This window comes from Doryrhamphus excisus, chromosome 13 (assembly GCF_030265055.1).
Source record: "Doryrhamphus excisus isolate RoL2022-K1 chromosome 13, RoL_Dexc_1.0, whole genome shotgun sequence".
NCBI lineage: Eukaryota > Metazoa > Chordata > Actinopteri > Syngnathiformes > Syngnathidae > Doryrhamphus > Doryrhamphus excisus.
The window spans coordinates 7,907,490-7,921,520 of NC_080478.1; the positions used below are offsets into that span (position 1 = coordinate 7,907,490).

The 14,031-nt window shown below is 42.7% G+C and overlaps 1 protein-coding gene across 2 annotated transcripts in view; it reads left to right on the forward strand.

Annotated features, from left to right (window-relative positions):
• LOC131140011 (uncharacterized) overlaps nt 1-14,031 on the forward strand; it is a 181,455-nt gene that overhangs the window by 85,499 nt on the left and 81,925 nt on the right. The window contains exons 1-2 of one of the 2 annotated variants that reach the window (XM_058090044.1): nt 793-919; nt 4,734-4,850. The gene's annotated coding sequence lies outside the window, so the exon portion shown is untranslated. Of the gene's footprint in view, nt 1-792; nt 920-4,733; nt 4,851-14,031 lie in introns of those variants that run through there. The other variant, XM_058090045.1, reaches the window with a different exon arrangement.

Sequence of the window (14,031 nt, forward strand, 5' to 3'; positions counted from 1 at the left end):
CAAAACACATTTTCTGTTATAGATTTTCTACCTCCGTCAAGCGCAGCACAAAGGTTATGTTTTTGCCCGCGTTTGTGTTCAAAATAACTTGAAAAGGTATGAACAGATTTGGATGAAGTCTTCAGGAATTCTCAGAAACGGGATATGGAAAAATTGATTAACATAGCAACCATGTCACTACCCTGTCAATATAAATGTCCTCTATGTATGAGGTGTGTTATGAAACAGAACTGGTGATCACCGGTGCTGACCCAAGTAAAATGAGTGCCAGTAAAACCGCTCGGTCTTCTTCTTTCTCTTTGGGTCTCCACAGCAAATCAATCTCCTCCATCCAACCCTTTCTTCTGCATCTGTCTCTCTCACACCAACTACCCTCATGTCCTCCTTCACTACATCCATAAACCTCCTCTTTGGTTTTCCTCTACGCCTCCCACCTCTAAACGCAGCATCCTTCTACCAATATATTCTTCTTCTTCTTCTTAATTTATTTCAGACATGCATACTATGTTACATTATTCTTTCTCATATATACACTTACAATACAATACACTTACATATATATATATACGCATATAGATACATGCACACACACAACACCTAATTACTCCACATGTCTGAAAAGGAGCAGGAAGAAGCAAAGCTTATTAAATCCTACCCCTTCTCCACGCCATACCAGTTACCAATTCAATATGTGATTTTTTTTCCACACATATAATCACAGAAACTTACATAAGACAAAACAACAAAAGAAAAGTGGAAACATCGGACACCCCAGCAAAACCCCAGGACATTGCCAAAGCACACCACCAACCCCGCCAGCCAACCCACCTGGCGTGGCCATATTCACTATCTCTCCTCTGGACATGTCCCAACCATCTCAGTCTGGCCTCTCTGACTTTATCTCCAAGGCCTCTAACATGTAATGTTCCTCTGATGTACTCCTTCCTGATCCTATCCATCCTGGTCACTCCCAATGTGAATCTCAGCATACCTTCCACACGGATAGGGAGGATAACTATTAACAGTTATTTAACCTTTAACATGAACATTAATCAAACGTAATAATTTTTTCTGGGTACATGATACCATACAGCATCCATATCAAACTTGCGCGGGCCGCACTAACATTAAACTTTCATATCAAGGCGGGGGCCTCAAACTAGTGCCACGTGTTTGAGACCCTGCCATAGAGGGTACCACAAGTGTCAATTACAGTCATGTGAAAAAAAGATGTCTCTATTCTATTACAAATTAAATAGACATGTGATCTTTATACCAGGGTTCAATTCCACCCTCGGCCATCTCTGTGTGGAGTTTGCACGTTCTCCCCGTGCATGTGTGGGTTTTCTCCGGGTACTCCGGTTTTCTCCCACATTCCAAAAACATGCTAGGTTAATTGGCGACTCCAAATTGTCCATAGGTATGAATGTGAGTGTGAATGGTTGTTTGTCTATATGTGCCCTGTGATTGGCTGGCGACCAGTCTAGGGTGTACCCCGCCTCTCGCCCAAAGACAGCTGGGATAGGCTCCAGCACCCCCCGCGACCCTCGTGAGGAAAAAGCGGTAGAAAATGACTGAATGAATGAATGTGATCTTTATTATACTCTTACCTATAATAAAAAGTAGTGTTGGTGTGGAGACAAGTCATGGTGAGTGTCCATTTCTTAGCTTTTAAAAGTTAATTTCTCCATTGAGATGGAAGAGTCGTGCATCAGCACTTCACACCTTCGTGTATTTTTTTGCTGAGTGGATAATTCAAACTTCCAGACTGGGAATATCCTGTCACTCCTGTTCTCTTGTAGTATTTTAAAGACCTAATCTCCCATTTTTTTTATTATTATTATTAACAGACTCAAATGCATGAAATGTACCTTTTTAATTACTGTATTGCTCAAGCGGGACACCCATATTGTTAAGAACTCTATTACGTTTAGTCTCGCCCTTCATTTTGTGTTGTTGTTACCGTAGGGCATTCTTCGGCTTCCTCCATTTACGGCGGTATAATCTGGGTAAAAATAGATTAACAGCAAGCTTCCGACTAGATCTTGTCATGTTCCGATATTCCAGGTTGATGCTAATGAGTTGGAATAATGTCATGCCACCTCCTTGGCCGCCCCGGCTCAGCGTCGCAGTGTGACTGATGTGCTCTGTCATTCAGGCGCATATGAGGCCACGTGTTGGGTATTTGTGTGCTTTTATGTATTTATATATACACTTGTTTATGCCAGCATGTATGGTTGAAGTCTGTAGGAATCAGTCACACTCTCTGACTGAGGCCAAAGATCTTTAATCTTGTGGGGCTTTTACTGTAATTTGGCCCCCGTGACAGCTAAATGTCAGATACCATGAATAACATCAGCGTTGTCTAAAATCTGGGTTTAATCAATCAAAAAAGACCACGCTGAGAATTGAACCCAGGGATTTTTTGAGACAAAAACACCTGAGAAATAATGCATCATGAAAACGACCCCCACATCCCTCGGCCACATGGCTTATGGGGTATTATTTGTCAGAGAAAGTACAGACGCATGCACAAAACATACATTACGCACGGGTATTAGGGTCATACTGAAAAAAGTTGTGTTTTGTATCGATTTTATGAGAATGTAGTTGTAATATAAGGGAAAAGGTCTCATTTTATCATGAGAAATATGGAATGTTGAACTATATTTTAATGTGAGACTATAACAATAACGTTACAAAAACCAAAACAAAATTATAGTAATTTTCCAGGAGAACGTCAATATTGGCCGCGCGGTAGTGGAGTGGGTAGCATTTTGGCCACACAGTCAGGAGACTGGGAAGATCGGGAGTTGGCACGTTTTCCCCGTGCATGCCTGGGTTTTCTCCGGGTACTCCGGTTTCCTCCCACATTCCAAAAACATGCTAGGTTAATTAGCGACTCCAAATTGTCCATAGGTATGAATGTGAGTGTGAATGGTTGTTTGTCTATATGTGCCCTGTGATTGGCTGGCCACAAGTCCAGGGTGTACCCCACCTCTCACCCAAAGTTAGCAAAGTTAGCATACCCCCGCGAACCTAATGAGGATAAGCGTCATAGAAAATGAATGAATAAAATCATAGTATTACAACTGAGAATTGTTGTAATATAAGAAAAAAAGGAATAATGGATCAAGTTGTAGTAGTATTAGAAAAAATATGTACATTTATGAAAATAAAATTGAAATTCATGAGCATACATGCATTAACTATAGGTGATATTAGCATTTTGTCAATATATTTCCAGAATATTATTGCAATTGAATGGAAAATTTAAATGTTTCCCTAAGGGGGAAAAAAATGCACTTATTATTATACAATTATTTGAACAACAGGACTTTTTTTCTTGCAGTGACTTTATTCTACTACTCTCACATCATTTCCCATTAATGTGACATATTGATTTATTTTAATTGGGGCCCTAATCCTTCTTTGTACACATATACTAGTATATACTGTACAACGAAACACACAGCAAGTATGCTGGCAGTCTTTTTGAGGTCTGTGTTGTACAGTTCCGAGCAGGGCCTTCCCTCAAAACAATGTAGAGTCAAACAGGTAGGTGATTCATAATTAATACTCTGGATATCTATACTGGATATATACTGGATATCTTCATATCGATCAAATGCTGTGTGTTTTGTGGTGTGTGCCACCAGCACTAGTGTACGAGTGTTGTCTGCTCTATTGTTTTCATGTGAATGGACACAATCCTCTACAGGTGATTGTGTGTGTGTGTGTGTGTGTGTTTGTGTCGCTTGTTCGATGTCGTCCAACAACTGAATCTGTCTCGCTTCACTCCCGTTGACTTTATCGCAAATAAACTGAATGTGAGCTAGGTTCTGTTTGAAGTTTGAAGCACCATGATCTGTATCTGTATCTGATCACCCATCTAAATTATTTCGGAATGGGGTTAGGGTTAGGGGGTTAGGGTTAGGGGGTTCGGGTTAGGGGTTAGGGTTAGGGGGTTAGGGGGTTAGGGGGCTTGGGTTAGGGGGTTCGGGTTAGGGGGTTAGGGTTGGGGTTCGGGAGTTAGGGGTTAGGGGGTTCAGGTTAGGGGGTTAGGGTTAGGGGGTTTGAGTTAGGGGGTTAGGGTTAGGGGGTTCGGGTTAGGGGTTAGGGTTAGGGGGTTAGGGGGCTTGGGTTAGGGGGTTCGGGTTAGGGGGTTAGGGGGCTTGGGTTAGGGGGTTCGGGTTAGGGGGTTAGGGTTGGGGTTCGGGAGTTAGGGGTTAGGGGGTTCAGGTTAGGGGGTTTGAGTTAGGGGGTTAGGATTAGGGGGTTCGGGGTTAGGGTTAGGGGATTAGGGGGCTTGGGTTAGGGGGTTCGGGTTAGGGGGTTGGGGCTCGGGAGTTAGGGGTTAGGGGGTTCAGGTTAGGGAGTTAGGGTTAGGGGGTTTGAGTTAGGGGGTTAGGGTTAGGGGGCTCGGGTTAGGGGTTAGGGGTTTCGGGTTAGGGGGTTCAGGTTAAGGGGTTCGGGTTGGGGGTTAGGGTTTGGGTTAGGGGGTTCAGGTTAGGGGGTTCAGGTTAGGGGGTTCAGGTTAGGGGGTTAGGGTTAGGGGGTTCGGTTTAAGTGGTTAGGGTTCTAACTGGTAGAGTGCAACATCATATTTCTTGGCTGCTCAGCAGTTGTTTGATGACTGCTTCACTGACAACCATTATCTTGGAAGTAGCATTGTGGCGATTCCTCTCTTGTTTGATAACTTGCTAACATTTTTCCAACATTTTTTGTCCCAGCTGCAGGTCACTGGCTCACCAGGTCACCAGTATCTCAGCGGGGAGCAAATCTATCCAACTCGTACCCTCTGTGCTAAAAGGGAGCAGCTGTATGTAGCAATACATCACCAGTGACAAGTGAGTGGCTGAATTCTGCCATTTTAATCTATTACTATGCTGAGCAGCGAGCATAGTGTCGTATTACTCGTCTCTGTTTTTCTCTCCTGCCTTGGGCAGCCCTGCACTGTCTTTGCACATTTGCCAAGCATACGCCCCCTTGGATTGTGGGCCCTTATGCACAGTGTGTATTCCACGTGTAGGGAACGTCTTAATTGTCAAACAAGTATAACAATAAAGTGACCACTGCAATACAATGTTAATATGTTGAAATAACACAGCACAGTCTTAACTTTAATGATCAATTAACACATTTTGAACTGAAAGACGTGCACGTAAAATGCCATATCCTGTAACGAGGGCAATGGCTTGCAAGCCCAGCTTCTTCAGTATGCAGCGTATGCAGGCTGTTTGCTAAATTGTTTGGAATGGATCAAATACAGAGGACAGAATTTTTCCCCCCTGGAAGCTTGAGGAAAGTGTGACTGCCCATAAACAGCCTGGCTAATGATATTTACTCAACATGATGCAAGGGACAACATGATGCAGAACACCAGCGCTTATACTACACCAACATTTAGCCTATCTCTGCTGTCTTTTTATTTATCAATACTTTTTATGCCAGACTCACCCTGGGGAAATCATGTGACATGAAAAAAAAAAACAAAACTCATTTACTTCTTTTTGGGCTTGGCTCCCTTCCCTGTGTCCTCCATGTGCTGCAACCCATCCTAATTTAAGGGGAATTGCTCTTCTGAAATTGACTTGTATGATCGCTTTTTGGGGTGTGTCTGTCTGGGATGTTCATCTCGCCGGCTCACCTTATTAAAAATATGACTGACTTTCAAATGTCCTCTTTGCTAATGTATTCTGCGGTAATGCATTCTAACTTTCTGTGATTGCATCCACACATGCGACGGCTCAGTGCTCACTGTTGGGCCTCTTGCCAGTCTGTGGTAAAAGTGACAATATGTATGACAATATGTTTTTAGCAGCAAATTGAGGCCAAACTGCCTTGACCTTTTTTGTGTGTCGCCTCCCTCTGAGCAAGCCTATATGTTCAGGATCATTGCATGAATCAACATTGAATGGCATGATAAAGATTGACAGCTTAGTTGGCTCAGGTGTGTGTCATGTAATTGTGTGGGAATCTGACTCTGGAATCAGTGACTTTTGTATTGCTGCTATCCTAATACAATGAGATTCTCGGGTTTTGTTATTAATCTGCTCCAAATGGTTCCACCGATATATTTTTTTTACAATAACAACTAATATGAATCCAATTAGTTCTTTGGTTCTGCAGTTCTCAATGCCAAATAAGCCTCTACCTGCCCACACACACGCAAAACTTTAAATTATTATTATTTATTCTAAATTATTTAAATTATTATTTTTTTTATTATACGCTGTACCTTGTTCATATTTGATGTCATCTATTTATTCTCCACATTATTATTTATTATTTATTATTATACAGGAGCCAGGCAACGGCATTTCATTGGCAATTTGACTGCTGTGTGTGAATCACCTCCTTAACACTGCTGTGTTATTGTGCAATGACAATAAAGAAAGTCCATCCATCCGTCTGTCCATCCATCCACCCATCCATCCATCCATTGGATTGGATTGGATTGTGGGGTATTTTGTGACCTCTTGGATGAATCACTGCTGCTTTCTTGGGTTCATTTTTGTTGGCCGGCCTTCCTTGGAAGGTCCATCCATCCACCCACCCACCATTGTGGGTAATAGCGCTCACTGTGGTTTGCTGGAGTCTCAAAGCTTTAAAAATGGCTTCATAACCTTATCCAGACTGAAAGATCTCCATTAATCTCAGATAGGTCGTGTTTTAAAAGGGGGGGAATCACTTTTTCACACAGGGCCAAGTAGGTGTCATTTTTTTTTCTCCCTTGATGATAAAAAGTTTCGTTAATTAATTTTAATTTATTTGATGATAACTGAAACATTTAAGTGTGACAATAAAGCAAATAAGAAAAGAAATCAGGTAGTTGGCAAACTGTTCTTTGTCAATGTAGAGTTGAAGAATAATGTGATTTATGAAGGCAACAGCATGCAAAGGAAATGTGGAAAACGGCACAGCCTTTGCTGAACCAACCAATGACTCCAGGTTATATTGAAATGTTCCCAAAGAGGAGGTGTTATTCTTCTTGAAATGCAAAGCAAAATATGTCAGACATCTGAGGGAAATAGTTGCAGAACACGTGGTTCCTGCTTGCCAGTGCACTCCTAAATATAACCGACTGACTGACTGACTTCACTACCATTGTGTAATTCTCATTTTACACTCTGCTGACTTTGTTGCCATGTTTCTATACTCTCTCTCTCTGTGTTTGTGTGTACTCACGGTTATGAGCTTCCCTTGTGACCTATAGAAATGCGCACTGCTCGCACGCCCAGGTCAAAGGTGGCACCGAACCGCAAATTGCACTCAAGGACAACGGGTGATTCATCTCTCATATCAAATCGGCTACAGCATATGTCATCTGGCTGTTTTATTTTATTTATTTTTATTTTTTGATGAGAAGTCCATTTTGGTTTCAGCTTATTTTATTACTCTATGTGCAGCTAGGGAAAAGCCTGATCTACAGTGACTGGCTCAAGGTCATTCGGTAGGACTTTATTTAGAAGCTTAGATCACTGTCAAAACAGTGTTAGTCGTAAGCTATTGGAAGCAGTGATGGGATCACAATATGAGGCACTGCATGGAAGTAACCGCTGGGTTCTTTAAAACAGTCATGAAGAGAGGTGGCTGTAGGCGACCTCCAGATGTCATGTTAGTTAACGCCACAAGATGACATCAACTGCATTTGAAGTATCATTCCAAGTGTCTGCCTGAGCATGTTGGCCACAGTCAGGAGATCTGGAAGATCTGGAGAGCCGACACATTCCAAGAATATGGAACAATTCCAAATTGTCCATAGGTATGAATGTGAGTGTGAATGATTGTTTGTCTATATGTGCCCTGTGATTGGCTGGCCACCAGTCCAGGGTGTACCCTGCCTCTCGCCTGAAGACAGCTGGGATAGGCTCCAGCATGCCCGTGACCCTAGTGAGGATAAGTGGTATAGAAAATGGATGGATGCCATACTTGCTAGTTTCTGATGGGAGGGGCAAGATGCATTGCTTTTGAATGTTACAATACATGTTGGGAATTCACATTTTGAACCACAGCTCCCCAGCACTCATGCAGCCTCAGGCCACCACGCTACTACTACCATGCTTTACGTTTGTCTTATTCATCACTTGTGTTTCCAACTATTTGGGCAATGATGGCTGTGTTGAAGACCCGAGTACAATCCCACCCACGGCCATCTCTGTGTGGAGTTTGCATGTTCCCCCCGGGTTTTTCGGGTACTCCGGTTTCCTCCCACATTCCAAAAACATGCTAGGTCAATTGGCGACTCCAAATTGTCCATAGGTATGAATGTGAGTGTGAATGGTTGTTTGTCTATATGTGCCCTGTGATTGGCTGGCGACCAGTCCAGGGTGTACCCCGCCGATCACCCGAAGACAGCTGGGATAGGCTCCAGCACCCCCGCCACCCCCGTGAGGATAAGCGGTAGAAAATGAATGAATGAATGGTTATGTTGAGTCATTTCTGTTGGAAACCTAAATATACTGCTATGCAGTCTGTTACCTGACTACACTAAAGTACGAATATCCAAGTCAAATTTCTGTAAAATATACTGTAAAAGTGTAGTTCTTGAAGAAAGAGTAATTTTTGCAAGGTAATGCCTGTGCAACTATCTGCAGTAATGATGTATCATCAAACGCATACAGTACTCTATTGTACTATATTGCCTTTATGTATTATATCTTTCACCAGAGCAGACATCAGCAGCGGGGAAAGCTATTTATCACACAGACTAACTTTATTGTGATTTATGACAAACAACACGTCCTGTCCATCAGCCAGCCACCCTCAGGGGGGTCCTTGACAGGGCTGCTTTGTCCTTATTACCTGCTGTAAACTATAAACACAAGCCATTTCTCTGCCTTTTCAAAAGCGTACACCTGACATCCACAATCTCGCTTATGTGCTGTCACAGCTTAACCTTTTGCCTCTCTTGCTGCCTCTAGATGAACTCCTCCCCACCCCACGTCACTCCCCTCCCCAATCTCACATCACACCCAAAGCCGAGAAGCTGGGAAACAGAAGGTTATGGCTTTTTGCTGAGTGATAGATGAGTGTCACACGGCATTTACGGGACATCTGGAGGTGAGAGCTGACAGGATGTGAGGGGTTGATGTCAGTGACCTTTTGAATCGAGTTCTTGCTCATTTTTAGATTTTTGCTATTTTACGTATCTGGGTGGGCGGCACGGCGATCGAGTGGTTAGCGCGCAGACCTCACAGCTAGGAGACCAGTGTTCAATTCCACCCTCGGCCATCTCTGTGTGGGGTTTGCATGTTCTCCCTGTGCATGCGTGGGTTTTCTCCGGGTACTCCAGTTTCCTCCCACATTCCAAAAACATGCTAGGTTAATTGGCCACTCCAAATTGTCCATAGGTATGAATGTGAGTGTGAATGGTTGTTTGTCTATATGTGCCCTGTGATTGGCTGGCCACCAGTCCAGGGTGTACCCCGCCTCTCGCCCGAAGACAGCTGGGATCGGCTCCAGCACCCCCGCGAAAATGAATGAATGAATGAATGAAATAAAACCTGGCAACCAGTCCGGGGTGTGCCCTGCCTCTCGCCCAAAGACAGCTGGGATAGGCTCCATTATGTACATTTAGGTGTATAAAAATACATATAATAAAACAAAAATGTGTATAATAATTGAAATTGCTTGCAGCAACAAAATCAAAAAACTCAAAATGGCGACTACAATGTATCCACCAAATTAAATTTTTAGTCCAAAAGTGATCCATGTCCATAGGTATGAATGTGAGTGTGAATGGTTGTTTGTCTATATGTGCCCTGTGGTTGGCTGGCAACCAGTCCAGTGTACCCCGCCTCTCGCCCGAAGACAGCTGGGATAGGCTCCTGCGACCCTCATGAGGAAAAAACAGAACAAAATGAACGAATGAATGAACGTATCTGGGTGTCAATAGGAGCCTTTGTGCACAGACAACCACATATAGTTATAAAAATCAAAGCAATTTGTAAGGCATTGCAGGTTTATCTACCGCAAGCACATTCAAACGTTGTAATCGAGTGTTTTGAGCCATCACAAACTTCTCTCAGGGCTCACTTCCAAATGCGCAAACTGAAACTTTGGCATTGTTTAACACAAGAATACAACATTCTAACTACATTTATAGGTTAGAAAAGTGGAAAAAGCGTAATAGGTCCCCTTTAGTGTCTATTGATGCATTGGACAAAAAAAGATGTCAGTCGAGATAGGTATCGATTGTGGAATTGATTGATCACATCTTGATCCATCCTCGCAGAGACTTTTATTTTGTAATCATATGAGCGAATCGTGTGTGTTGCTCTAATTTATATTCTACCTCACACTTTCATTTTCATGCAAATTCTATTCAGATAAAAGTACACGCTTGCAGATTTTCATGTACTTTGTGTGGTTAATTTGCATTTTCCCATGAATTCCTTTTTCTACCATACCGACCATCTCTGCAGCGAAGAGGCTCTGAGAAAGAAGACCTCATGGCTTGCAGCTTTAAGTATATGTGAAAAGGCTAAAATTGGTAGGCATGGATGGAACGTTATAGATTGTGAGAAGGCAAAGGTTTTGCAGGGGGATCAATACCCAAAGACCAAAGCCCTCACACACTGGAGCACATGAGTGCATGCACACACACACACACACACACACACTGATTCACTGATATGACTTTCATATCCTCTGGATTCAAACATGCATCCGTTTCCTCAACAATGTTAGGAGATTTTTAGCTCATACTGTGTTTGTTTTGGTACTGGTCGCGGCCAGATGGTCATTTATTAACAAGCACAGTAAAACTTGTTTGTGCCCTGTACTGTATTGTTCCGTGAAATCAAGTGCCCAAACAAAGCACCCTATGCGTTGCTGACTCGCTGTCTGTGGATTTTTAATTTGAGTGTGACTGCTTTATAACCCGCCATGGGGGGCCAAAAAAAGTTGTAAAAGCCATCATGTAGATAAAGCAGGTCAAAAAAAAAAAAAGCCAGTATATACGGAAAGTCCTCATCAACATGATGTTCCACTTCCGTCTATTTGTCATCAATAATTATTTAGCATTGTTTTTCTGAATATGTTTCTGGCCATATAAGTTTATAATAACTATAAAAGCAATCTTTCCTCGCTAAATGTACTGCAAAAAAGGTCAGTAAGGAAAATTCAATTTTCATTTTTTTTTCATTAAAACAACAACAACAACAACAACAAAAAACTCTTAAACTATATTAGGAAAGCAGGAAGTGAACAAATGTAACAGTTACTGATTGTAAAAGTACCAGATGGAGGGGTAGGATTTAATAAGCTTTGCTTCTTCCTACTCCTTTTGGACATGTGAAACTGTGAACTGATTATGTGATGCATTCAATTGTAATCTGATGCATGTTCAAATGAAATAAAACCATTATCATTACCATATTTGTGGGTGTCTTAATGGAGGTACTGGATTTACATTGTTCCGTATGGGAATATTTCCTCAGTTTTTGCACATTTTGTTTTTTGTCAAACCTTGCAATGAATTAATAACAAAAAAGATAAGTACCACTGTACGTAAATTGTACAACACAGCGGGAGCACCTTTAATAGCACTCGGGAGTTCATTGTAAACAACAATCTGGCAATTGTGAGACACACCAACGGGTGATTCTCCATCATACCAATATTTCAAAACAGAAGCAGACATCGATAAAGCTGCCGCGTGCTGCCCATTTATGATACTCCAATTCCAACTACTGCCATCTTGTGCCATCAAAAAATACTACATCAGGAGTTTGCCTACAGCCACATCTTTTAATGCAACTATATGTAATATCTCCATTGAATCCACTTTGGAAAGGCGTCAATAGAAACTGTTTGGGAAAAAAGCAGACATGTAAGGAGACCTTTGTAAATTACTTTACAAAGTAATACTATGATGAAGGAGTGAGTAGTTAAGTGAGGAGTCAAGTGGTACTTGGGATACTTGGTACATATGAATGGATAATGGAAAGGCTATGGAAATTAAGTTCTTCAATGAATGCCACTCTTTCATTTTCATGACGGGTTCCCTGTGATTCCAGTTTTAGGTAGACATGACCATTATCCCCCCCGGCTAAGACTCCTCCAGCCCTTATAAATTGGAAAATTGACATTAGCACCTAAAGCACAATATCGGAATCACAGCTTTCATAATGTGCAGCATGCGTCGCTAGCCTGCCTGGGATTTATCACATCAGTCAGCCAGTTAAATGTGCGTATTGTTCTTCTCCCCATCACGACTTGGCTGATGACGTCCGGGAGAGGAAGCGAGTAATGAGCTTGTGTGTGTCATACCCATAATCTCATCAATGTATGTAAATGTATTCCGGTACAAGTTGGGCTCTCTCATTTATTAATCCCAATGATGCGTCATCAATTCATAGCTTGTCGTACTATCAACACGGTGCATGAGTGTTTCCTAAGGATACAAGGTGCCCCCCCCCCCCAACCCACCGTACACATAAACATGATCTAACTTTATCTTTTCAGTTGGAACTTCAAAGGCCGTGTGGCTTTTGACAAGCTGTAATTGCTTCATTTTTAATACGAGAAACACGCAGCCTCTCAAGACGACAGGCAGCGTTTGCGTGCACTTGCGTTGGCGCTCTTGCTTTTATCGTGGTCGGCCTGCTTCCGGTATGTACTTCTCGTGTTTACTGCAGCCGTGCATGAAATGTGTGGCAGGGTGAGTGTTGAACTCGCCTCCATGGGTGTTTATGTTCTAACCTGTGTGCATGTATGCATGTGTGTTCAGCGGAAGTGGATTTGTCATGTCAAATCTGCATATGGGTATATTTATGGAGACTCAAAATAGACTATTGACTGGAATGGGAGTGGGCACATCCTGCACTATACATACAATGCATAGCACTTACTGATTCTAGCAATACCTATAAAATGCCACTAAATGACAGTATTGCTCTGCAAACACGCTCCTTGGTTTTAATTGCTTTTGTAATACAACAGTTAATTTTTCTTTTTCATACAAAGTTGAGCCACCATGCAAAACTTGTTTTTCGAATGATTGAATGTAAATTGGGGCTTTACGGCGGTCTAGTGGTTAGCGTGCAGACCTTACAGCTTGGAGACGAGGATTCAATTCCACCCTCGGCCAGTTTGCATGTTCTCCCTGTGTATGCGTGGGTTTTCTCCGGGTACTCCGGTTTCCTCCCACATTCCAAAAACATGCTAGGTTAATTGGCCACTCCAAATTGTCCATAGGTATGAATGTGAGTGTGAATGGTTGTTTGTCTATATGTGCCCTGTGATTGGCTGGCGAATGAATGAATGAATGAAGTAAGGAAGGAAGGAAGGAAGGAAGGAAGGAAGGAAGTGTGCATGAAGGAAGGAAGGAAGGAAGGAAGGAAGGAAGGAAGTGTGCATGAAGGAAGGAAGGAAGGAAGGAAGTGTGCATGAAGGAAGGAGGGAAGGAAGTGTGCCTGAAGGAAGGAAGGAAGGAAGGAAGGAAGGAAGGAAGGAAGGAAGGAAGGAAGGAAGGAAGGAAGGAAGGAAGGAAGGAAGGAAGGAAGGAAGGAGGTGTGCATGAAGGAAGGAAGGAAGGAAGTGTGCATGAAGGAAGGAAGGAAGGAAGGAAGGAAGGAAGTGTGCATGAAGGAAGGAAGGAAGGAAGTGTGCTTGAAGGAAGGAAGGAAGGAAGTGTGCATGAAGTAAGGAAGTAAGGAAGTAAGTAAGGAAGGAAGGAAGGAAGGAAGGAAGAAAGGAAGAAAGGAAGGAAGGACAGACGGAAGGAAGGAAGGAAGGAAGGAGGTGTGCATGAAGGAAGGAAGGAAGGAAGTGTGCATGAAGGAAGGAAGGAAGGAAGGAAGGAAGGAAGGAAGTAAGGAAGTGTGCATGAAGGAAGGAAGGAAGTGTGCTTGAAGGAAGGAAGGAAGGAAGGAAGGAAGTGTGCATGAAGGAAGGAAGGAAGGAAGGAAGGAAGGAAGGAAGGAAGGAAGGAAGGAAGGAAGGACGGACGGACGGACGGAAGGAAGGAAGGAAGGAATATTGTTCCCACTGATGATGCAGTCAAATTCCCACCCCCATACC